This window comes from Thamnophis sirtalis, unplaced genomic scaffold, assembly GCF_051295495.1.
Source record: "Thamnophis sirtalis isolate CommonGarterSnake01/CBP01778 unplaced genomic scaffold, rThaSir2_p1.2 scaffold_6, whole genome shotgun sequence".
NCBI classification, from domain to species: domain Eukaryota; kingdom Metazoa; phylum Chordata; class Lepidosauria; order Squamata; family Natricidae; genus Thamnophis; species Thamnophis sirtalis.
The window spans coordinates 69405687-69433417 of NW_028261386.1; positions in this window are offsets into that span (position 1 = coordinate 69405687).

Genomic DNA, 27731 nt, shown 5'->3' on the forward strand with positions numbered 1-27731 from the left:
CTCCTCCTCCTCCTCCTCCTCCTCCTCCTCCTCCTCCTCCTCCTCCTCCTCCCCCCCTATTCTAGTGGTAGAAGTCATTTTTTTCCTCTTTGCAGTTTTCCTCTTTTTTCTTAGCTCCTTTCAGTGTCTTTTTTTTTTAGATTTAAGGATCTATGCATTTTATTTTCCTTTCCTTCACTTAACATGTTTGATAGTTGTGCAAACACATCCAATATCCACAAGTTTTGGCAGTGAAGACTGTTATCCTAAATATAGCAATAGCAGTTAGACTTATATACCGCTTCATAGGGCTTTCAGCCCTCTCTAAGCGGTTTACAGAGTCAGCATATTGCCCCCACAGTCTGGGTCCTCATTTCACCCACCTCGGAAGGATGGAAGGCTGAGCCAACCTTGAGCCGCTGAGATTTGAACTGCTGAACTGCAAATAGCAGTCAGCTGAAGTGGCCTGCAGTACTGCACCCTAACCACTGCGCCACCTCAGCTCCTTATATACTGGTTGTGAGGGGGAGGGTATCAGAAGCCTTCTAGGACAGGGCTGTCAAACTCAAGGCCCGGTGCCCCTCTGGGATGCCTGGTGCTTAGATCTGGAAACCATGGAAACAGCAAAGGACCCACTCGTGGTGCCTCTGCCAGTGAAAATGGAGCTCAGGAGGGCCACACATGGGTTGCAGGACACTGTTGCAGCCAAAAACAGAGTTTACGAGGGCCGCAGGCTCCGTTTTCACTGGCAGAGGGTTGCAGGAAGCTGTCACAGCTGAAAACAGAGCTTAGGAGCCCGTTTTTGTTTGGCCACCACAGACGCCCCTGACATGAGTGACATCAAGCTAGCCATGCCCACCATGGCAAAGCCCACTCTGGCCTCCAAGGTCAAACACAACCCTAATGCAGCCCTCAATGAAATTGATTTTGACACCCCTGCTCTATGACACAATACCCGCCCCTGCCTTCTGCTTTGGGGAAATGGCTTAAGAGTTGTTACTGCCGTCCTGTATCATCAAAGAAGCATTTCCTGGGATCCACCCCTAACCCAAGCAGGGACGTGCAATCAGGGGAGGCAGGGGAGGCAGAGCCTCACCACTGTCATCATGAAAAGAAAAAAAAATGTAAAAGGAAAAAGGCGAGAGATGAGGTCAGGCTGAGCTAGTTGCTGCCAGAGTCACCATGGATGACTCTGCTTAGTATTTAACTGTTTAAAAAAGCCTCTAAAAAAGTGCCCTCTACAGGAGGAGGCAGGAGAATGACGTGCCTCATCTAGTCTGGCATTTTATGATCACTCAAGCAGAGTTAAGCAAGGGTTAAAAGCCGAAAAATTCCTGACGTAGCTGAGGCACATGGTTCTCCTGCCTCCTCCTGTAGAGGGCACTTTTTTAGAGGCTTTTTTTAAACAATTAAGCACTAAGCAGAGTCATCCATGGTTATTCTGGCAGCAACTAGCTCAGTCTGACCTCAGCTCTTGCCTTTTTCCTTTTACATTTTTTTTCTTTTCATGAGGGCAGGCAAGAGCAGACTTGAAATCCTCTCTGAAACAGCTGGAAAAGGTATAACAGCTGGAAAAGGTCGGAGGGAGGGGGAGGAATTCAAACTTCATCCTCCTGGTGCGGAGCTTTGGGCAAAGGCTGGAGGGAAGTGCTCTCCCTCCCCAAGTGTAGTTTGATTGCAGGCAGAGCCACGTTGTCTTTTCAAACCTGTAATCAGTGAAGCTAGGCTGGATCCTTCCGGGGCTGGGGAAAAGTGTGTATTCTCCAGTATGGCTGTTTGACTGGCTTCCTGCCTCTTCCTGTGGTCTCCCTGACTCCCTCCAATCCAACTTTGTGTGTGTGTGTGTGTGTGTGTGTGTGTGTGTGTGTGTGTTTGAGTGGGGGGGAGGGAGAGAGGGAGGAAGGAGGGGAGAAGAAAAAGAAAAAGAAAGAAGGAAACTTATTTAGCAAAGGAGAAAAACAAATGCTGTCACTTTAAATCGGAACTGAGCATGCCTGGCTGTGGAATCCTGGGAGTTGAAGTTCACAAGTCTAAAAAAAATTGTGTCAGTGCCTCACCAGCCATAAACCTCACTGCACGTCACTGAACCCAAGTGTATGAGGGAGATAAAACTCTCACAACCTGAGGCGCTTTTCTGGCAATTCAAGGATAATATTACAAAAAAAATGGAATAATTTTACAAGTGGCATCTCAGGGCCAGACAGCATAGAGGATTCATCCGTTCTCTTTGGAAGATAAATTAATATCATGGCAGATAAACAGGATCAATTTTTTTTAATAACAGTAAAAGTGTAAAACCTCTTTCTACTTTCAAATATTAAAATAGAGATATTCATTGTGGAAGAAGGAAAATTACAAGTTGTCTAGTTCACAATTATACAGCAGTTTACCAATTAATTTAAAAAAACTTTAATAAGCAAGATGGTCTGTCACAAATAAAGAATATTCATCAAGAATATTACAGACCAGGCGTGAAAACTATTTACCTTCGCTACCAGTTCGCAAATGTGAGCAGGACCTTCTGCACAAGCACAGAGCATCAAAAATGGACATGATGATGTCTGGGCGGGTGGGCGGAGCCTGCTATAGAGCGTGCCTGAAAGGTAAATAGAACATTTATTTCTAGCTAATGTAAATTGCGTGTCACAAGTGATCATCGGAAATACTGGTTCGGGTGAACCAGTAGCTTTTTTTACTACTGGTTCAGGCGAATCGATCCGAATGAGTAGCATTTCACCCCTGTTACAAACCATAAAGAAAGAGTTCTTTATGAGAGAGACCATCAATAGAAAATTCTACAGATTCCAATGTTTTAAATAAAAAATAGTTTCATAAATATATTTGAGGCATGAATTCCATAACTTATATCAAGAGATACCGTATATAATACTTAGCAAAACCTAGCAGACAAAAATAAAAATCCTAGCACAAGTTCCTGAGATTTTTCTCAGCTTCTTGGAGATTCCAATTTTAAACCAGAGACTGTTGGGACGATAGAGGATCCTATTCCTTCTTTAGACTTTTGTCCATGGATTATTCCCTTTGTTGTAAGATGATCAATTTAGCTCTATGTTCATTCACACATATTTTCTAAGCTAGGGTTTCCGTCTATGGCAACAGGTGACGAGAAAGTTGTAGGATAAGATGTTTAAATTAATTTCTATGTGAAAATAACACATTTTAAAAAAAAGATTGACCAAAGCAACTTCTGGCAATATTTGTATAATTTGTAATGATTTACTTTTTAAAGTATTTTTAAAAAATATTAAAGCTCTAGAACAGTGATGGCTAATCTTTTTCCCATTGTGTACAAAAGAGGGGGGAATCCAGGTGGGTCATGCACATGCATGACCCCCGCCCCCATGCAAGTGCAACCCCCACACTCCCCCCATTTTTGGTGCCTGATGGACCCGTTTTTTGCTCTCCCCAGGCTCCAGATGCTTTCTGGGAACATGAGGAGGGCAAAAATGGCCTCCCCCACCCTCCCAAGGCTTCAGGAAGCTTCCCTGAAGCCTCTGGAGGGAGAAAAACAGCTCAATGTGCAAACCGGAAGTCTGTTCCCAAACTTCCGGTTTGCGCATTGGGGTGGGGGTTTTTTTGCCCTCTGGCGGCTTCAGGAAAGGCTCTGGAGGGTGAAAAACAACTGAAAATGAAGGTTGAAGTCAGCTAGCCAGCATGCACATGCGCGCTGGAACTGACATGACAACACCTCACATGCCCTAACAAATGGCTGCACGTGCCACCTGTGGCATGCGTGCTATAGGTTCGCCATCACGGCTGTAGGATAATTAAAAGGCTGTAGGATAATGTAGAATGGACAGACATACATTCCATGATCTTTGCAAGGAGCTGAAAAAACAATTTTGGCATGATCAAACATAGTCATTTAATGGAAAAATGGTTATCACAAACCTGTTGGTTAAAATGAAAACAACTAAGCTTTAAAATACAGATATTGTGTTACTGGTGGTTCTAATCTTTTTCTAACCCTTTTAATCTCTAGGAAGGCTGTCAAGAAGCTTGGCTTTTCCCCAAGACTTTAGGTTGGGATGTGCTGAAGTCCATTGGATGAAGCCATTATTAAGATCACTGTGTTTTATTTCATTCTTTAATTATTATTTCTAGGCATATGCGTTATCGTTTATATTCTTTTCATTAGGTTTTGTTGTCTTTTTAAATTTTGTAAGTGACCTAGAGTCACCTTGTATAAATGTTTTAAATAAATAAATTCAGTTTATAGCATCTTAAGGGATTATTTTGAATAAGTATACTTTAGCTTCAGTTCTCCCAAGTGACATAGGTGTGCTATCACCCTATGGCCTTGCAAAGCCATTTTTAAATTCAGAAATAAATGGTAATTTTCAAATGGGAAAAAGTGCCCAAGATTCACAAACCCCAAATACTTTGAGATTCTCATCACATTTTCTTGTGACCCTGGGAGGATTATGGCCCATAGTTTGAGTTTGCATTTGAGTTTGACATCGATTGATATAAGCAAGGAACGGTCAAGAAGGTGGCATGACTTGGTTATTAGTTTGACCAGGAAGAAATCCTTTTGCCCGATTTCTCCGTTTTCTAATTCACTATATGGATCAAGTTTGAAATTACAAATGTTTTACACAAGGCTTATTATTAAAACTTCACAAAGAGTCTGTCCTTGGATTATTATTCATTGCAACATTGGGGGGTGCTTGAAAATCACATGTCCTATCTCAGCCAAATAATGAAAAGCTGTGCAATTATTTGGAGTGGAAAAAGGAGCAGATGGTTTTTCAGTCAAAGTGCTGAAATGGAAGAGGCAGATTGCTGGAAAACCAACATCTTATTGCCTTGTGTGCACTTGTAAAATCGCAGCACAGGATGGATGATGCTGGGACTCTGTGTGCAAAAGCTGGCACTATACAACCTCGAGTTGCTGTTAAATAAGGCAGCACTTATGAAAAGGGAAAATTACAAAGCAAGATAGCTAAAATAACTATTAGATTTATTTTCTTCAATACTACGGGATTATGGCTTTTCTTAACTTTGAAATTAGTTGAATCCTGTTAAAAAAGGAATAAGATGAGCCATTGAATCACCTTGCTTTTTTCTCTTTCTCCTGGCCTTTCAAGAAATAAAGCTCAGTAGGATATAAAGCCAGGTTAAGAGAAACAAGCATTTTTTTCTCCACGAAAATTAGAGCCATCTGTAACACTTGTGACATTCTAAACCAAACTGGTTTCCCCAATAAAGATCTGGTTGGAGATGAAATGTGGAATGGGGATGACTTGTGTTGGATAGTGCATTGTGTTGGAGTATTCATATTAGTGAATGTAGTTGCCAAATATAATGAAATTGAAGTATGTAACAGTCTAATGCAGGGGTGTTAAACTCAAGGCCCAGGGGCTGAATCTGGCCCATGGGATGCTTAGATCTGGCTCATGGGGCTGCTTTAGAGACAGTGAAGGACTGGCCTATGATGCCTCTGCCAGTAAAAATGGAGCTTGGGAGCTCATTTTCGCTGGCAGAGAGTTCGGGCCACCACAGGGGCTCCCAACACGAGTGATGTCAAGCTGGACATGCCCACCCTGGCCACACCCACCCTGACCCCCGGAAGTCAAACACAACCCTGATGCAATGAAATCGAGATTGACACCCCTGCTCTAATGAAAGCATGACTAGTTGCAGGAGGGAAGGCTAATGAGCCCAAGAAGATTGCGAAGTAAGGGAGATGACAGTAGTGATGGGTGGGTGGAAGTATAACAGAAAACGGGGAAAGAGAAATTGAAAAATTAATGCCAATCTCTAGGCATGACCCACCCAATTTCACCTCAGAAGCAAGGCATATGTATTGCTGAGCACCTTGGACTCTGGTTGGTGCTTTTGAACACTAGGTTGAAGACAGACCTAGTGTGTATCACATAAACCTAGTGTCTGGATAAGATGGAGAAGTTTGTTTTACTAAGGTCTGTTCACTAAGTTTTTACTAGTGCATTAGTCACAACCCTAAGTAAGGAAAGATGAATGACAAGTATCTATTGCATGGTCCTGGCAATTAAAGGCTGCTATTTCTCAGATGGTTGGTGGTGAGACCATATTTGTAAGGTTAGATCTAAGAGAAGGTGCAAGGTGTTGCTACATTATCTCCTGGACGTAAAGGAATCTTCTGGAATTCTCAACTCCTACTGAAATAGAAGGCAGAGGTAACGGCATGGAAGTCCCTTGCCAAGATTTATCTAGTGTACTGATTATGACTTATCTATAATATTGATACTGAAGATAATTGCATCTTTATCATCCCTCTTAAGTGTAGAGAATCAGGGAGGAGTCTGCTTGAGAAAAAATGTTGAGAATAAGTTTCCAAGTCTCAACTCTGTCATGTTTCTCTAGTCAAACTGTATTTTGAACTATGGATTCCATCTCATTGTGTCTCTCCTCTTTTGTCTTGGATTTGTACTTTGTTTATTGGCTTATTCTCAACCCATGCCAAGCCTATGCTGCCACAGCTGCTGTCTTTAGCTATAAGTTAAAAAAAACATTTGCTTCTAAATGTTGTGGCTGAAGTTGTCTATCTCTAAACTGTGATAGGCACCTTGTTGGCTGACAGCCAGCAGTGCCAGCACAGAAAGTATCAATGCCAGGAATTGAATCGTTACTATATTGTGATTGTGATATATATTTACATACATTCATTCATTTATACACATACACATATACTGTATAAATACAGGCAGTCCTTTACTTATCACCACAACTGAGCCCAAAATTTTTGTTGCTAAGTGGGACAGTTATTGAGTGACTTTTGCCCCATTTAGGACCTCTTGCCACAGTTGTTAAGTGAGTCACTGCAGTTGTTAAGTTAGTAACACAGTTGCAAAGTGAATCTGGCTTCTCCATTGACTTTCCTTGTCAGAGGGTCGCATGGGACACTGCAACTGTCATAAATATGAGCCAGCTACTGAGCATCTGAATTTTGATTACGCAACCATGGAGAGGCTGCAATGGTCATAAGCTTGACTCATTTTTCAGTGCCATTGTAGCTTTGAATGGTCACTAAATGGACCGTTGTAAGTTGAGACCTATATATAATATGTATCACTGTGTTGGCTTCAATTGTTGCTTTTATACCTTCGGTTGAGTGAAGTGTCTATAATTCATGAAATAAAGACAAAGCAACCCCCTTGAGTCATGGTTATAAGTACCTAGACTGAAGGTGGTGCTCCCTGCTCTACTTCGCAGTCTTGTGGGAGATTTGCTACTGTCACTAATAATATCATTCCATCCTTCACTCTTGTTTACCCTGAACACCCTCATAACTAGGTTTCTCCTAGCTCTATGAATAGAACAGCAAAAGCATCACAGTTTCAGCACAAATATCCTCCTCTAGGAAAATAAGCAATCTGCTAGGTCCTCCAGATGATTTATAATCTTCTATAGTCTAAAGCATTGATGGCTAACCTTTGTTCCTGTGTGCTGAAAGTGTGTATGAACATCCCCGCACCCATAATGCAATGTGCGAGCAAACCCTCCTGTGCCCCCCTCCACATGCAAGTGTAATCCCCCTGTGTTCCCCCCACCCAGTCACGACCTGTTTTGGCCTAGCAGGCCTCCCTGAGGCCTCCTGGGACCAAAAACAGGCTGCGGGGGGGGGGGGGGGAATCCTGTTTTGGGCCTAGCAGTCCTCCCTGAAACCTCCTCAACCCCCCCAGAAATCACACTCCCCATGCTCCCCCCGCGCATGCACATGTGTCTCCCACATACATGGCAAAGATCCAAAAATCAGGTGGCCCGCGGGAGGCACGCATGCTCAGTGGAGCTGAACTGGGCCATAGGTTCACCATCACGGATCCATAGCTTTCCATGAGCTGGGATGATAGGAGCTTAATTCTAGAAACATCTGGAAAATATCAGAATTTGCTGCACCTAGCTTATAATGTTCTCCGTGTACAGCTGTGGAAAGTTCAGTAAGGCTCTTACAGAACTAGTTTCCCTTTTAGAATGTGCAATCAGCTAATGTGTTTTCCACATTATGTCAAATATTATATTACAAAAAAGTATAAGAGAGTACCTGCCTTCTTATCAGGATAGGAATCCCAGTTAAAATATTCTAAAAGATAGTTCTGTAAAATCTCTGCGTGCACACATTCAGTATAAAAGAGCCCAAAACCTTTCTGGATAATTGGTTCCACTCCCAAAGTGCTTTTGTGGCACTTGATATTACTTTCCAGAGGTAGCCATGATTCTTCTAACTTATTACAATGTGCAGCCCATTATTGAACCAGCTAATCAAAATGTCTTGGGGATGCTGTGTCCAATGCTGCACTGAGATTGTGATATATTTGGTTTACTGTATCGCTGTTTTATACCAGATTTGTTATAACATCTTTTTAATAACAGTTATAGACTGTAAAGAAAGAAATAAAGAATTTACTCAGTCTGATAAGGAAGAATTTAAAAATGAGATCAGGTATGTTTTAATGGGACTTGTTCATAAATTCATGTTATGAATCTGTTCTTAATTATGTTTGCATGTAATTATAATCTGCTGTAAAATCCTTCCAATGATGTTAAACTGACTGTTTTGTGGTGTGTTGGGTGCTCCTCCCTTCATCCTGACCAAGCAATGTGATGTCATAGCTAAGCTGTTAGTTTAGGAGTGGGGAGACTAAATCCAATATTTTCTCCCACCCTCAGCCCAATACCCTGAGCAGGAGATAGTGATCCATAGCCTGTTTTCAAACTTTACAAAATGTAAGGCGGGTAATGGGCAATGATCAGACATTGTGGAAGTAGACAAGGACCAAGAGTCAGCAGTGATAGATGTAGCAGCAACATAAGGAAGGAGGAGTATGAGAAGCCAGAGAAGAATCAGAGCTCTGAAGGGGGAACTAGAGAGGATGTGGAAAGTAAAGGGGCAAGGAGGTGCCAATGATGGTAGGAACACTTGGGGCCATGACTCCAATGTAGGGAGAGTGGCTCCAGCAGATCCCAGGAGATCCCATCAGAGCTCTCTGTCCAGAAAAGTTCAGTGCTAGGAATAGCTAAGGCTCTGCATAGAACCCTCAAACTCCCAGGCCTCTGGAAGAGGACACGAGATTGAGGAAGGCACATACCACCCATAGGGGTGAGAAGGGATTTTATTTTTATTTATTTGGGTCCGGGGGAGGCAGACTCAAAATTACGGGTGCAAGTATGGATCAAAGCTTCACTTTTGTATATGCAAATAACACAGATACAAATACAAAGCATCAGGGCTTCAGTCCTTGGTTACACCCATTGTTTTAACCCCCAGACTCCCACTTCATTGTGGATGACTTGTGCGCCTTATGTTCTTCCCACATGCTCTGTTTACTCAGCTGAAGACAGTCATGTGTTTATTCACAATGGGCAATCGGCAGCTCTCAAAACATACCCCTTGCCATTAGCAACTATTCAAGAAATCACTTTTTCACCACTTATAGCTGCCCACACAATTCATTGAAGCACCCAGTTTCTTGACCATTCTCCTTTTCTTTTGTTGTCTCTTCCTCATCCCTTCTATTGCACTCCACAGGCAAATGGCTGTTTGCTCTCCCTGTCTGTTCACTCATCTGCAGATATATACAAACCTATATAAGGAACAGAGGTAAACAGAACAGATGAGACTGGAAATGTCACATTTCATTGTTCCACTTCAAGAAATGCCATACAGTAAATTCCTTCCCTCTCTAACAATTACAAAGAGAAAAGAAAAATTAGTAGGGTGGGTTGCTGTGATTTGGAGCAGACTATCAAATCAGGCAATGGCTCAGTCTTGTTTGGGATAGAGGGGCAGCTGAGCAAGAGGCAGAGTGAATAAATTTAGGGCACATCATCAGAAGAAGGTTTGAGGCTGTAATGAACAACAGTTGTCCTTTTCAAAATTCAGAGGTTCTTCTGGGCTTGCATCCAAGCTGGGAGAAGCAGTTTATGGATCATAAGTTGTGCACTTCTGTTCTAAAGCTCCTCTCTGCAGTCTATGTGATCAGTGTTGAAAATAATAATTTGTTCTAAAGAAAATGTTTTGTCCTAAATTGCCTTTTGTCTTCTGTCAGCACTCTCTGCAATGTTCCTAACAGCTTCACAATGAACAAAATTATTTTTTCCTTGGCCTAGTAGCTTTTTAAAATAACTTTCTGTTCATGTTTAAGCATTGTTTCCTTGAATCTCCCTTTGTTTTTGTAGAGTGTTTTTTTAATGATGGCACTGGAGATTCAGACTAATGCCTAATTGTTTTGAGTGATATTTATGACTGGTGGACTGACCTGCAACAAGTGAGGCTACTGTGGCTATCCTTGAACCCTAAAACCTGGGCAGAGCCACCATGGTCACCTAATTTGATGATAATAGCAAGTAGTTAAGTGTTAACTTTGAAGACTGAAATAGAGAAGGGTTCCATGTGGGAGGAATAGTCTTCCATATAAACAGAGGTATTATAATTCTTAATACTGTATTCATCTATCATCAAGAATGTATGGAGATTTTTTAAATATTTTTTTAAAAAAATAATTTAAAACAAATACAACATCCTTCTTTACATGCTATAGAAAGTGTATCAGTTGGTTACAAAAAGACTTTCATGGATCTCTTCCACAGTCAACAAACATAATTCATATTAACTTAAGTATTTTAACTCAAATATTCATACATGCCACCATCATCATATCTCCATTTTCATTTGACTATAATTGTTTAAGCGTCCTTCATCATAAAATATACCAAAATTTAATACATAACCACATGCTGGCCTTTCAATTACTATTTCTAAAATCCTCCACTAACACTAAATCCTTATGTCCTATTCTAGCTAAACATCCATAATATTTAATAACAAAGTTTTCTAATTCTCCTTTCCAAATCACTATTTAAAGTTTACATCCAGTTTCTTTATGTTATATCCATATCTGTCTGTCTGTCTGTCTGTCTGTCTGTCTGTCTGTCTGTCTGTCTGTCTGTCTATCTATCTATCTATCTATCTATCTATCTATCTATCTATCTATCTATCTATCTATCTATCTGTTGTTCTTCTTATCCCTCTTTTATTTGACTATATCCTATATCATAACATTTCCCCCCTAATAATCAAAACTTTAACTGTATATAATTTAGCTGTTTTTTAATTATTATTAACCTGTATGTATAATCCAAAGGGATTCCTAATCTTCCTTACATGGGTACTATTCAATAATCATATCCAATTATACTCATCATAACACTACACATTGTATACATTAGTAACATTATCAGTTATTTATTTAAGCTATATCTATCGTCAATAAATTTCAATAAGTTTAATTAGTTTTAAATTATATTCTTCCATCTATCAACCTGTATCTTTCCAATAGCAAAACAGTCTCATATCTTCTGCCATTTGTGGTGCCAGTCCTCTAATCATCTTCTTGATCAGCTTTGTATAGATTCCTCTTAGCAACTCCTTGCTTATAAGATCTCTCATATAATCTTGATGCCCTCTTTCTGTTTCCTTATTCAGCTTATCTTTGATTGTCAGTAGTGTTATCAATGCTTTTGCTAATAGAATTTCTCTCTTTAAATCCACAGATTCTTTGGCTTTTTCTTCTTCTGTATCTTGCCCTCTGGAATAAATTTCCTCTCCATTTAATTCCTTTCAGTATCCCATTCTTTCCATTTTCAGAGACAAACCAATCATCATAAATATCAGCAGGTTTAATCTCTTTATATTCATTTTCCACTTCGATTTTTCGAGTTTTAACCACCACATTTTGCATTTGATAGACATCCTCAATTTCTTCATCATATTTTGTTGTTATATGCTCTAAGTCTTCTAGTTTCTTCTCTATCCTTTCATATGTATTTGATAATTTCTGTATTTCTGAAAGTATCTTTTGGAAGCTTGAGATTTCTGTTTTCTTTTGAAATTGTGCCATTCTCTCAGCTAACAAACACAGCTGCTCTAGCTTGGAAGGTTAATGAAATTAAAACATAGATTCACAAAAATGTTTGTTTTCACTTTTCTCTGATTAAAGATATACTTCAAAGGGATATCTGTGTGCTTCCCTTCTTATCACTCTCTGTAGCCAAGCAGTGAAATCTTGTAGTGCCAAGTCAAAACAATTAGAGGAGAAAATAAGTGTTCCATTTTCAATACACAAACTCCAATCCACAAACCCTCCCAGCCTCCGAGCAGCAGTGATACCGTTGCAAATCTAATTTCTTTTGTATCTTTTTTATATTTCAAGTTATAAAAAAGTGTCTTATCTTTAAATGAGTTAGAAAAATACCCACAGCAATGAAAGAGAAAAACTTTAGTCCATAGGTCACAGAGAACAATAAAAGAAAAAATAGAAGAAGAAAACTTAATCCATCCATTTCAAAAGGCTTGCATAAATTCCATCCATGAAGATAGCATTTAAAAAATAAGACAACCACTGTCCAAAACCATTCCAAATTTAATTCCGCCGCTTGATTCTTCTGTTTTCCAATTTAGATTAATTTTAAGTTTTTTATAGGCAGTCTCTTTTTAAAACAGTAAAAGTTCCTCACCTGCTGGAAACACTTTCTCTTTCTGTATCCTTCCATTTTGGAGCCGCCCCGACTTCATCAGCTTTGGCTGGATTTTTGTTGCCAGCTTGAAGAACTTCTCTTGCTTCTTTCAGGGACTCTGCGATGTCCCTGAGGTCAGCAAGACGTATTCTTCCTGTTCACCATCTCTTTGGCATGGTTTAGGTCCGATTGGACCACCCAGCGGCAAAAGTATTGGCTATGGTTTCGGAGCATCGAGACCGCACGTCCACATCGTCGCGACGTTGGCTCCTCTTTTTAAAAAAAGAATGTTTGGAGTTTTGAAAAAAATAAAAGAAAAACAGCCTGAGATTAATTAGAGTACTATCTGCTAGAGTAACTAGTTTAGAAAAAACAATTTTAACTCAATCTTTTACCATGTTTGTTGTCTGGTAGCCATCTATTTTTCCCCCTAGGATTTTTGGTGTATGTAGTTGATTCTATAAACAGGCTAGAAGAAGAAATATTACAAGATATTCAATGAAATTCCTGAAACAGTAGAAGTCAAGAAGTCTCCTTTGCTCGTTTCAGCAATTTACGCTTTTGTGGCAAAGTCTTTTGAATGTATTCTGCTATGGGCAGTTTGTTGGCCTCCTGCATTGTATCCCTGTCTTTTTTTGGCAAATTAATAGGGATGCAGCTTCTGTTTTGCCAGCTCATAGAACTGGAGTTGCAAAGGAACAAAATCAGGATCCCATTCTTGCCTTTATTAGGTTATAAATCTATCTGCAAAGAACATGTAACATCCACAAGCTGTTAACCTCAGCCACAACAACAGTGTTAATGCTGTTGGGCTAATGGAATTAGATTTCATGTGTAGTTAATGAATGCAGCGCCACTGAATTTTTACAGCTCTGCTGAGAAGTCTCTTTGGGTGAGGCACAGAGTATGGTAGTCTAATTGTGCAGAACTGTATTTCATGCTCCTGTAAACCATTTCACCAATGTGAAATATAGTGTCCCTGGGGCAAAGAAACTAGACAAATGTCAACAAGATAAATAAACTGCCTGATTTAGAGCCAGCCATGAAGCAAACAACATCATCTATGTACTTGCTAATTTGCAAGAGTTTAATTGGTTTTCTGTCTTCTTGCAGCAGGTGAACAAGACTCAGTAAAGCAGTTCAACAATGGCAGCTACACAAATAGAATTGCAGGGGTTACACTTGTCATGTAACAAGTCACAACATTGGTTCATTATGTACTGACAGCTGCTTTCCAGAAATTCCTGGATATGTTGAGTGTTGAGCTTGGCATCTTACATGTGAAAAGCAGGCACTTTTCTCCTGAGCTTCGGTGCTTACTAGGGCTCACTTCATTCTTCCTGAGTAGAACATTTCACTAGCTACCATTTGAGTAGTTTAGTGGGTGGGTTAGCCCCATATGTTGGTATATAATGTCCCACGTATACCGAGGATAGCATACATAACCAGAAAATTATGGTTATGTATGCTATCATATAAGATGCTGAGCTTATGGATCAGAAAAGTCGACAATTCGGAAGTTCGAATCCCTAACGCTGGGTAACAGAGTGAGCTCCCGTTATTTCTTCCCACTTCGGCAAACCTAGCAGTTTGAAAACATGTAAAAATGCAAGTAGAAAAATGGGGACCACTTTGGTGGGAAGGTAGCAGTGTTCTGTGTGCCTTTGGTGTTTAGTCATGCCAGCCGCATGATCACGGAGATGTCTTCGACAGCGCTAGCTCTTTGGCTTTGAAACAGAGATGAGCACTGCCCCCCAGAGGTGGGAACAAGTAGCACATATGTGCGAGGGGAACCTTTACCTTTAATGTGTATGTTGATGTTCCAAGGTGATGTATGAAACACTCACTAATGTTGGCTAGTAGTGTATAGATTCATGGAGGCTGAATAGAGACCAACTTTTTCTTGCTGCAGAATTACAAATGAAAACATCCCCAGGAAGTCCCTCTGTAATGTCTTCTTGAACACATTCACTGAAAGAGAGACTGTTAGGTGTGCCTCCATCAATAACCAAGAAAGAAAATTCCCAACTCCATTGTTCATGGAAATATACTTTTACTGATTATGAAAACATAGCAATGAAAGAAAAGCAAGATCTGAGCCAATAAGGCGCGAACAAGTATATATCAAATGCTTACTCAGCACCCTCCCCCAAGTTACCCCAACCCAATGTCCAATCTGCATCTCCCTAAGGTGTCATGTGGGGTGCATCTTCAAACAGCCTCATCAAGTTGGTATGCGAGATGGTTGGCCTTGACCAAGTCCAAACACAGGCCATCAGTATGCGCAGAAGATGGCGAGAACAAAACTCCCTTCTACATAATTCGTCCGTACTATAAGATTCCCTTCCCAAATACCATAGCCCCCACCCTCCCCATTTCTATGGCAGCTGATAGCAAGCAAGTGAAGCAGAGGCTGACAGAGACTATTATCTCTCTAGACAAGTAGTTCCATTGTCACACTGTTTTTATGCTTCCTAACTTTCATTTGTTTTCAATAACTGTAATCCACCTTTTACTGTCCTGCATTCTGGGATAATAGAGAATAAATCTTGACTTTCTCCCTGTTGTATCCTTTCAGTTTTTAGAAGAGTGCTACCATAATTCCCCTCTGTCTTCTCTTTTCATTGTTAAACATGCCCAGTCTCTCTTTCTGATATGATATTTCCAGGCCCATTGGTCACTCTTTGTTCATCTCTGAAATTGTTGCAGCTTGTTTAAATTTTCATTAATATACAGTGCCCAGAATTGCTCACAGTATTCAAGGTGGGAAGAATTAAGCAGAACATTTATTTCCCTGTAATTCTGAAATGATATGGCCAGAAATTGTGTTTTGCAGCCTGTAGCATATTGTAGATCTATATTTAATTTATATTTAACTTCTGTTCTAAGATCTTTTTTCACAAGTACAATTTCCCACTTTTATGTCAAGATAAACATTTCAAAACAAATATGTAATTTCTTAAAAGTTAAAACCATGCTATTTTAAAATAATGAAATAAAAAGAAGCAGGTAACACTGCTAATTTGTTTCTTCTTGTGGCAATTCCCAGTACAATCGATGAAATATTATGAGATGCAATCCCTTTTGTCAACAAGTTCGCTGTAAAGCAAACGTGGTTTGAAATGCATCTCTGAATTAATGACATCTTCCATTGTTTCAGCAGGGCACTGAAAACAAGAGAGAATTGTTTAAATAAATGAGCAGGCCCGACAAAGATAGTTCCTCTCATTTGCTGAAACAACATAAAGTGACGAACTGCTATAAACACTTGTCCCTAAGAGAGTTAGACACATGAGGATAAATTATTTGCATGGGAAAGAGTAGCAAAAACAAGAGTTACGGGAATGCAAACATGCCACTTCGGCTCTGAAGGACTGTTTGATTTACCTTCATCTCATTAAAGCTGCAAGAAATACACCCCTCAAATATTCAGCATCTTTGTGGAGCTGTTTCTCTTTCCCTTTTCCTTGGCTTTTGTGGAGCAAAACTAAACAGGGCATTTCAGGGAGTGCAAATAGATTGTGGAAATAGAAGGTGTTTGTAGGAGGAGATTGGCTGAAAGGGGAAGGACTGCAAAGCCACTTTCTTGCCAGAATAGCCTTATTTCATTTTTAGACCCCTTCTCCGAAAGCTGTATTTAAACTATAGTATAGCTTTCTGTCCACCAATTTTTTCCCTGCGATAACTAGTGTAGCAATATGCGCTGTACATTATAGACTGCAAGAGATTACATTGGATTCACCCATCATACCCAGCCTTAAAGTAAAGGTAAAGGTTCCCCTCGCACATATGTGCTAGTCGTTCCCAACTCTAGGGGGCGGTGCTCATCTCCGTTTCAAAGCCAAAGAGCCAGCACTGTCCAAAGATGTCTCCTTTGTCATGTGGCTGGCATGACTAAAGGCCAAAGGCACATGGACCGCTGTTATCTTCCCACCAAAGGTGGTTCCTAATTTTCTACTTGCATTTTTACATGCTTTTGAACTGCTAGGTTGGCAGAAGCTGGGAGAAGTAAAGGGAGCTCACTCCATTATGCAGCATGAGGGATTTGAACCACCAAACTACAAGCCTTTCTGATCGATAAGCTCAGCATCTTAGCCACTGAGCCACTGTGTCCCTCAATACCCAGCCTTAGTGAAGCACAATTGGTTGGATCCATACCACATTTCAAAAGAGAGAATTAGTTTGGTGTAGGGGGTAAGGTGCTGGAAACCAGGAATTCATGAATTCTTCCTTAAGCATGCAAGTCAGGCTGGGTGACTTTGAGACAGTCATTCTTTCTCAGAGCTACACACACCTCAGAAACTTATTGTTGCGGGGCAAATATGAGGTAGAGTATTATGTACAAAATAAAGAGGGGATATAGTTTCAATAATAAAATAAACCTCAGTTTAAAAACAAGATGGCTGGTTTCATACAACATGCTGTAAGAATGTAGTCATTAGGTAATGGAAGTGAAGGCATGGATAGGCCAGGATATGCAGTTGTTTAATATGTCATTAGGCTTCATAAGAGTCTAAATGACAGTGTGATAAGAGAATGCAGGGACAGAGCCAAATGCTTTACAGAAAAGGCAGGTTTTGAAGAGCAACTGGCATAAATCAGGAGAGGTGAGTTATTCAGATGTTTTAAAAGGAGAAGCCATAAAGACAAAAGTACAGAGCAATTTACAAGAGGAAAAATTGTAAAGCAAAAAAGAAAAGAAAAGAAAAGAAAAGAGGAAGGATAATGGAGCAGCTCTGAAACAGTAGGGAAAGCCAACAAATGCCTGGATGTGTCCAGATATGCTGCAAGTTAAGTTGGACCTTATTTTGTCTTAATAGTCTCTTTTTCTTGATTTCCCCACTTCATCCATATCATCAAACTCTCCAGGTCACAGCTATAGAGAAACATCAGCCTAGCTTCTAAATTATTTTAAAAAGCCAAACAATGTTTACCTTAATGACTCAAAAGTGACTAGGAAAGTCATTCCTTACAGTATCCTGGATTTTCATAAGAAATGTAAAAATTGAGCTCAGGTGGTTAATTGGATTCCAATGTCAAAGGGCCCTTTGCACCTTCTCTCCAGTCTGCCCCCACATTCCACCTTTCAAGAGTTTCTTTGTTGTGGCTCTTCTCCATCACATTTCAAGAGACTTCTCTTTCACAGATGGTCTGTCACGAAAATAACACCAGCGTTTGTGATGAGCTTTATATTAAATATTTTTCAAACAAGCTGTTAGCGGAGGGCTGCAGAATTCCTTACAAACGGTGCTGTAAATATCATTGTGGATTTCTTAGGCTGTGGCTCTATTAGAGCCATTGCTTTCTCATTTAAAAGCAACTCCCCCCACCCCACCCAATACATTTTTCAGTAGGCCTCATATGATGTTATAAGATGAAGGCAATAATTGCAGGGACTATTATCTTACTCTCGATGCCAGAAGATCTCTCTGACAAAAAGCCGAGGTGGGTTGAAAGTGGTTTAATATACGCTAAGCACATGTAGTTTGGACTTTCTGAGATCTGTGTGTTTCTGTGTTAAGCTTTGAAGATAGTAAAGTCTTTGCTCTTCTTCAACCTTGAACTGAGTGTCATTTCCTGTCTTCCTAAATGAGTCCAAACATTACAGAGGAGCTTGATGATATTTTTATATACATAATTTAACATACTATTGCATCTGAACATTGGTGGAGGATGTTCAGATTCATAGGATCAGAGTTTCAAATCAAAGAAAATGGTTTACTCTTACCTTCGCTACTGGTTTGGAACTGGGAGCACGCACACGAGCTCACGTCATGTATGTGGCGCTTCTGTGCATGCGCAGAAACCTCTGCACATGCGCAGAGCATGCATGATGACGTCTGGGTAGGTGGGCAGAGTCTCCTGCTGCTACTGGTTTGCCTGAACTGGGGTGAACCAGCAGAATGCCACCTCTGCTGTTAGGGTTCCAAGTATTAGATCCATAGCAAACAAAACTCCAAGTCAGGTGGATTCCTCAAAGAATAGCTTTATTGGATATATTATCTTGGCACAGATCTGGTGAAAACTGATTCTGAAGGTTCCTGTGGTTTTCACCTAATTAAAAGTAAAAGTGTTCCCTCAACTCCAAACAATCACATTGTTCAATTAAGACTCTGTCTGGTTGCCTGGTGACATCACTCCTTCTTCCTCAGGCCAGGTGCGAGAATGTCTTTGGTTCCCAAAAGAAAGTATTTTATTTTGGCTACAAAACCCCAACTATCTCTAATCCCCCCTCGCTATTCCTCAGCTCCAGTGTGGCAACACTGAAGCTCCAAGATGGCTTCGGTCAGGTCAGCTTCAGGGTTGACAATACGATCATTTCAATTGCTTCAGGTATGATGGCCAAGTAACCACCTTTCATTGGTCCTCTAGGGTTGCAAAATTTGGTGGACTGAGATTGGTGAAAATGGAACCATGCTAACAAATTATTAGCAGGAGTAGCATCTCATATGGAATAAAGGAGGCTGGTTTTGGGGACCATTTCAGATTGGTCCTCTTTCCATGCATCTTTGATAACTTTGTACCCAATTGTTTTCTCCATTATGAAGGTAACTAAACAAACTGATCTAAGATCAACAGCTGCTAATATTATTTCTATTATTGATATTATTCTTTACTCAAGACCGCTTAAAGCTGCCAAATGACTAGAAATAATAATAATTTTTTTAATGGCAGAAAATCCTTATTCCCTGCTAGTGTTTTCAGCTCAATTACTACTAATAGCATAAGAAAAAGACTGCTAAAATTGGCTATTCAAGGGCTATTGATTCTGCTGACCTCTCTAAGGAAAGCACGATGCTATCATTTCTGCCTTAATCTCTCTCTTCCTCTCCCCGCCTCCTTTTCTTCTTTCCAAAACTACCATAGCCATGCTTTGTAACTATCAGATGTGTTTGGTTGTATTAAAGGTATCATTGCAGGATGTAAGTAAAGCTGCCCTTTGCAAGTGATTGGTGTTTTTTTTGTCATTGCTGATGGTATTTAAGTAATGCTCCAGATATTTTGGCATTGCACCCAAAGCACCTATCACTGTTGGTCTTTGCTTTATTTTGCCACAATCATTCTGTTGGCAAGTCTTTGTATTTTATGATTTTTCTCCAGTTCTTTTTCTTCTCTCTCTTCTTCTCTTCTACTGCCTCCAGATATTGCCACATCTACTATCCAGACTTTTTTGTGTGTGTCTGTCTTATTCTACAAGTGTTAAGTCTGGAAATGTATGTGACAGGTGCTTGTCTGTTTGAAGAAGTTCTGATGAGCTAAGTAATAATTTAAAATCAGTATGGTCTGGGTATTGAATTTATAAATAAGAGATCGTGTTAGGATTGTCAATTTTTAAAAAAAGCATTTGAACTTTATGAGTTCTGGCTATTTTCATCCAAAGATTCATTTCTTCTTATGACCTATTCCAAGAAAAAGTGTAATTGTTCACTTTATTTTTGTTTCTGGTCAATGTAACTCTCTTTTCTGTATAAATCAATATGAGAAGAAATATTAGGGATTTTATTGGAAGAGAGGAGAAAGAAGGGGTGTTTATTATTTGACTATGTTGCTAATATCAGATGATTGAATTATTGAGTATAGTGGGAGAAATAAAGGCTAGTTAAGTTTAATAACCTTAGATTGTTAAAAACAGTCTTTCATATGCTGTCCTCCACAGGGAGAAGAGAATAATTTGAAGTTTTACAACATCTCAGCCTAATTGCCAGGAATATGCCACTTCTTTCATGGGAAGAATCATATTCAGTGAGTGACCAGGGATTACTTCTCATATGTTTAAGAACTTTCCCCTTCTGTCAAATTCACATTTTTAATTTGACATCAACATTCAAAATTCAGGAGAATAGACTGAGCTCCGGGATGTTACCGTAGGTTATATACCCTTGATACAGATTTATTTCTTAAAATGTGTTACCGTAGTGCATTTTCATAAGCCAGTGCACTAACTGTAAGACAGTCTGTATTAATTCTATTGAGACTTCTGGAAAGTCTCTTTCTGATTCTTTAACAGTTGTTCTTTTGTTAGCTATAGATGCATTTTTTCACATGTTCATTCCACTTTCATAGAAGTCACCAAGGACCTTTCCCTATTGCACAAACATACCTTTCCGTGTGGATTTTGCTGAAACTTTCACGAAGTTGCTTTGATCCCTACTCCATGAATGAGATTTAATCCTTAAGGTAAAGGACACAGGTAAGGTAAGGTAATCCTTAAGGACACATGTGTGCTAGTCATTTCTGGCTCTAGGGGTGGTGCTCAACTCCCTTTTAAAGCTGAACAGCCAGTGCTGTCCCAAGACATCTCTGTGGTCATATGGCCAGCATGACTAAACAGCAAATGCGCATGGAGCACTGTTACCTTCCCACCAAAGTGGTTCCTATTTTTCTACTTGCATTTTTTGTGTGCTTTCAAACTGCTAGGTTGACAGAAGCTGGGACAAGTAACGGGAGCTCACTCTGTTATGCAGCACTAGGGATTCAAACCGCTGAACTGCCGATCTTTCTGATCGACAAGCTCAGCATCTTAGCCACTGAGCCACTGTGTCCCTTAGTCCCTTAATCCTTAGCTGACATTAATGCAGCATTTTCTCCCTTATTCTGATCTCATCCAGGGCAGGAGGGGGCTTAAACTGCATATAATCTGTTAAGGTCTGCATATGTTACCTTTGAGGGAAATCAGTAACTGGGGAATGGCTGTGAATAGAGGTAATAGGAACAAGATAAAGTTAAAGATCAATGATGGGGACTGCAAATTGTGTTGCCTGCATGGTGTTCTGCTAATTCTAGCATGGGTAAATAACCCTTCAATTCAACAGTGTGGAAAGACCCCACGTTGATTCACACTTGCAAACATTTGTACAAAAGCAACTATTAATTTGTTTAGGACACTCTGAGACAGTAATCTGTTTGCCCTGATAGAAATAGCATTTAAATAGCATTTGCTCATGCAAGTTCAAGGCAGCCTAAAGGAATTTGTGAAGGCCTGACCTCTGCTCCCACTCCTTGGTTTGCAGCCAAGAATTCCGTCTCACCTAATGGGAAAAAAAAACATTTTCATCTCTGAGGGCTTTGATTTTTTTTCCATTTATCAGTTTTGGTCCCTTTGGCAAACTTCTGGGCCTTTTGAAATCTGATTCCAAAGCTCTGAAACAGTTTCCTAGAAGGAAAAAAAGTGTTACCATCGAGGTGGGACATAGCAACATATTTTCACTGACATACTATGAAAATCCACTTTTCTTCAATGAATGATGTCCATGGAGGCTATTAATTATAATACCCCCCCAGAGAATTATCTGCCACTATGAGGGACTGCAAAAATTACTGTTATTGCAAAACCTGTACAGTTTGAATCCATCAAGTAGCATGCAAACAGAATGAAAAATAAAAGTTAGCATTGGCTCTTAGGCAGACTCCTGGATTTATCTCTGGTAACTAAAATGCATTTGTTGACTGTCTGTGTACAGTTAATTACAAATGATATGCCGCTATCATCTCAACAAGGAATATACACAAGGTTAGAGACTGGGAGCAGGCTACTATTTGGGGATGCTTCTGTGTTTCCGTTAAGGGACACAGTGACTCAGTGGCTAAGACTCTGAGCTTGTCGATCAGAAAGGTTGGAAGTTTGACGGTTCAAATCCCTACCACCACATAATGGAGTGAGCTCCCGTTACTTGTCCCAGCCTCTGCCAACCTAACAGTTCAAAGCATGTAAAAATGCAAGTAGAAAAATAGGGACCACCTTTGGTGGGAAGGGAACAGCATTCCGTGCGCCTTCGGTGTTTAGTCATGCTGGCCACATGACCATGGAGACTTCTTCAGACAGCGCTGACTCTTCGGATTTGAAACAGATGTGAGCACCGGCCCCTGTACGAAGGAACTTTTACCTTTACCTGTGTTTCAGGTTCCTGAATTCAACTCCAATGCCCAGTCAGTGTTTCTTCAGAGGCTCTGGGTTTTGGCTGCTTCCATTAAATGTGACTATTAACAGCAATCAGTCTATAATAAGGCCTCCCATGTCTGTGATTTCATCATAGTTGAGAGGGCCAACCTGGCATGTATTACTGAGATCTGGCTGAGCCTGCAAGGGAGGGTGGCCAGCAGAGCTTTGGGTGTGGAATAAGCTCTAGGGCAGGGGTGGAGATGGAGTGATGTCATCCAGGAAGCTTTTAAAGCTTTCACATGTTTCGTTCCACAGCTTGTTGGATGGGGAATCCTGTTCATTAAGTTGAGCTCTAGGGATGAGTTGGAATTATTGCTGCAGTACCAGCCTCCCTGCTGCATAGCAGCCTCCTTGCCTGAGTTCCTTCAGTTCATTGGTGAGTTTGGGGAAGGGGAGTTCCCCAGACTTATGGTTCTGCAAGTTTTCAGTCTTCCCTCCACAAGGAATGGGGTCTGAGGTGGCTCAGGAGTGCATAGCCACTATGACAACCATGGGCTTATCCTAAATCATCCAGAACCCCGTGCAGGACAATAGTCACAATCCAGATTTGGCTACATGATCTGAATTTGGGGATACTTTTGGTGTCTCTCTTGTCACGGTCAGATCATACCCTGATTTCTATGAGATTCTCTAATGCCACTATCCACTCTAGGAAGGTTGGAACTATTTGATCAGTCTGCCTTCAGCAACTGATGGACTTTAGTAGGTTTCAGAGGGAGCTGGGAGTTATTCCTTCTGGTCTGCTACATGTTCCATCTAAGGCCTTGGTTTCTGTTTGGAACAAAAGAGCTGCTAAGACTTTGGCTCAGATCATGCCTATGTGGCCTCTGCCCTCTTGTGGATCCCATCACTCTCTCGTGGTTTATAGAGAAGAGCAGGTGAACGTTGTGGCCAGGAGGGCCTATTCACAGCATTGTATTGTGTGCCAGTTGTGCCTTTTCCTGAATTGGGAGGCTCTGCTTACAGTCACTCATGCCCCTGTCACCTCCTGGGGAACCACTCTAATGCAGTCTACATGTAGCTGTCCTTGAAATTTATCTGAAAGGTTCAGCTAGTACCGATTGTGGTAAAGTGAGCTACAGTTCTGCCCCACGAGTTGCAGTGGTTGCCAGTTTGCTTCTGAGCCCAATTCAAGTTGCAGTCTTTTGTTTTTAAAGCCCTGCATGGCATGGCGCTGGATTGAAGGACCACCTCTCCCTAATTACATCTGCCCATCCCATGAGGTCTGCCAGTGTTGTGGGTCCCCTTTGTTAAGGAGTTACTTTTGATGGGACATAGGAGACAAGCCATTTCTGCTCAGATGCCTGCTCTGTGGAACTGAGGTGAGATTGGCTCTCTATCTCCTGACCTTCTGGAAGGCCTTTAAAATCTGGATGTGTAAAGAAACCTGGGGTCCAGTGGTGGGTTCCTACAGGTTTGGACTGGTTCAGCCAAACCAGCACTGGTTTGGCAGCCTGGGTCACTGGAACCGGCAGTGACCCAGGCCTGCCTTGCCCCTGAAACAGTAGTAATTTGACAACCTGGGTCATTGGAACTTGCAGCGATCAAGGCCTGTCACGCCCTTGAACTGGTTCTCCGGGTGCAGCCATAGATGCCGCCATCTTGTTTTTCAGTTCTGCCAGAACCCACCCCTGCTGGAGTCAGAAGGGAAAGGTAAATTGGATTAGGGGGATTCCTTGTTTATAAATTTCTTAGATTTATTTTAAATAATATTTTTTATATTTTTAAATGTTTTAAAATTTGTTTCTTATGGTTGTTTGTGCCTCATCCAGACTTATGCCCAGTGGTGGGATTCAGTCAGTTCTCACCTATTCGGGAGAACCGGTTCTTAATTTTCTAAGAGGTTCAGAGAACCGGTAGTTGGTCTTTTGGTTTTTTTTCCGCTTTACAGGGCTAATCTTGTAAGAAAGGCAGGAAGGAAACATTCTGGTGTTGTTTCTAGCTTAATCTTTATTGCCCTGCATACAGAAACTGCCTCTCCGGTTAACACTTATTACATTATAACAGCTAAGGGAAAGTGCCCATCGACCTGAGTAATGTTGAGTTGGCCACGCCCACCCAGTCACATGACCACCGAGCCCCACCTACCCACCTGGTCATTAGGATAGAGAACCAGTTGTTAAATTATTTGAATCCCACCACTGCTCATGCCACATGAGAGGGGGAGGGAGCTATAACTGTGATCGATCAATAGGTAATAATAAAAATTAAACCTTAATTCTTCAGGCACTTTCTTCTGCTTAGCAGAAGCAAAGGCAGCTCTCAAATGAAAAGTGCACAAAACTGCCTTAATGTTTCCCAGATCAGCAGAATGTGATACTCTTTTGGTATTTTGAATGTTCCTTTGATCTTTGTGGCAAGCAGTTACGTAAACAGGTATTGTGTATTCCTTTGAGCCGCCAGTTTTAGTGACATGCCTTAGGGAGGTTTTATAGCTCTTCCCTTCCTTCATTAGTCCCTGTTGCATTGATCACAAAGTGCTTTTTTAATGTCTGGAACAAGCAACGTTTATCCAGTCACCCAACAAAACAGACATTTAAATGGCTTTTAACAAGCATTTTATTTAGTCATATAAGTGCTTCTTCTCTAGCGCTAAGGCAGTGCTGTATCACCACTGGCTGATATTTCATAAATACACCCCAATGATTTTAAGATTTAAGATTTAAGATTTTATTGGAAATTTATATGCCGCCCTTTTCCCTGAGGGGACTCAGGGCGGCTTACAACAATAAGGGAAGGGAGTGCGAGACAAGACTTAAAAAGAAAAGAATCGTGATTAAAAGAAAATTAATCGTAAAAACACAACATTCACTCAACATTCGGGCGGGGTTAGAGTAATCCTATCCCCAGGCCTGACGGGATAGCCAGTTCTTGAGGGCTGTGCGGAAGGCCTGGACTGTGGTGAGGGTACGGATCTCCACGGGGAGGTTGTTCCATAATGTCGGAGCTGCAACTGAGAAGGCTCTCCTCCGCGTAGTCGCCAGTCGGCACTGGCTGGCGGATGGAATTCGGAGGAGGCCTACTCTGTGCGATCTGATGGGACGCAGGGAAGTAGTTGGCAGGAGGCGGTCTCTCAAATAGTCAGATCCACTACCATGGAGCGCTTTATAGGTGGTAAGTAAGACCTTGAAGTGCACCCGACGATCAACAGGTAGCCAGCGCAGCTCACGGAGGATTGGTGTTATATGGGCGAACCGTGGTGCGCCCATGATCACTCGCGCGGCCGCGTTCTGGACTAGCTGAAGTCGCCGGATGCTCTTCAAGGGCAGCCCCATGTAGAGCACATTGCAGTATTCCAGCCTAGAGATCACAAGGGCTCGAGTGACTGTTGTGAGAGCCTCCCGGTTCAGGTAGGGCCGCAACTGGCGCACCAGGCGAACCTGGGCAAATGCCCCCCTGGTCACAGCCGACAAGTGGTGGTCAAAACTCAGCTGTGGATCCAGGAGGACTCCCAAGTTGCGGACCCTATCTGAGGGGGATAAATTTTGCCCCCCCAGCCTGATTGATGGAACGTTAGCCAAATTTTTGGGAGGAAAACACAACAGCCATTCGGTCTTTTCCGGGTTGAGTACCAGTTTGTTAGCTCTCATCCAGTCTTTAACAGCCTCAAGGCCCCGGTTCATCACGTCCACCGCTTCATTGAGTTGGCACGGGGCGGACAGATACAACTGCGTATCGTCCGCATATTGATGGTACTTAATCCCGTGCCTCCGAATGATCTCGCCCAGCGGTTTCATGTATATGTTAAATAGCAGGGGGGACAGAACCGAGCCCAGCGGCACCCCATAGGTTAGGGGCCTCGGGGACGATCTCTCCCTCCCCACCAACACCGACTGCGACCTGTCCGAGAGGTAGGAGGAGAACCACTGTAAAACAGTGCCGCCCACCCCCACCTCCCGCAGTCGTCGCAGAAGGATACCATGGTCGATGGTATCGAAAGCCGCTGAGAGGTCGAGGAGAACCAGGATGGACGCATAGCCTCCATCTCTGGCTCTCCAGAGATCATCGGTCAATGCGACCAAAGCGGTTTCAGTGCTGTAACCGGGCCTGAAGCCAGACTGGAAGGGGTCAAGGTAGTTAGCTTCCTCCAAGGTACGCTGAAGCTGTAAGGCCACCACCTTCTCAACAACCTTCCCCAGAAAGGGGAGGACTTTTAGACTGTATGTAAAGCTATGCTTGAAGAGAAATAAAAGGCTTTGGTCTTTTTCGAAGAATAAAATAATTACTGGAACAAGATATTTATTCACATACTTACATCTCTGCAATAGAACAAAAGTTCTGCAGGTCTGGCCAATTCACACACCATCTACTTCAGGTTTATTTTACAGAAACTCACCCAAGTGACCACTGAAACTTATATTGCAAAATCTTCCATTTTTTATTCTGTTGTGTCTGAACCAAGGCAACTGCAAGGTGTTAATCAGCACCAGCCGGTGCCAGGATTGGCTGGTTCATGTAGGCGTCATCAGCAGGAGCTAACGTTGTTCTGATTGGTTGCCGGTTTGACAACCAGTTTATTGGGGTGTCAAACCGGAGTTCTCTGTTCTGTTCTGACTAGTGTGTTGTAGTTGATAAATAAAAGCTGTTGTTCCAAATAGATCACAATTAATTCAGATTAAGTACTTAATCTGAGTACTTAAAAATTCCAGTACTTTTGTGACTTTCTCTTGGGAAAGTCTGGCTTTTCCACCCAGAAACTAGTGGAACTTCTCTGGAAGCTGAGTCGTAACAGCTGGACTTTTTTTGGAGGGGGAGCCTTGAAACATTTTGCTGCTCATCCAAGTTGCTTTTTTAGTCTGAGGCCTCAGACTGAAGAAGCTACTTGGATGAGCAGCAAAATGTTTCAAAACAAAAAGAAGAAAAGTAGTCCAGTTGCCATGACTCAACTTCCAGACAACTCTACTTGGTTGACTGAGAATCTTCATCGACATAGTAGACCAGTGGTGGGTTGCCAATTTGTGTACTACCAGTTTGGGTGCACTCCCGCATGCACTCACACTTGACACCCCCATGTGTGCTCACGCTTGACGCTCCCAAGTGCACTCATGCTTGATGCTTCTGTGCATGCGCAGAAGTGTCTGGGCAGATGGGCAGAGCCACCCACCACCACTACTACCGGCTTGTCCAATCGGGGCCGAACTGGAAGCAACCCAGTTTGCTCTGTAGTGGACATGTTACCACACAAATTGCTATTCACTAATTTAAGATTTTAATTTCTGGACTACCTAATAGCTGCCTGTCTTCCACAAATTGCTCTTTGGCAGGAGTATCAAACTCCATTTCATTGAGGGCT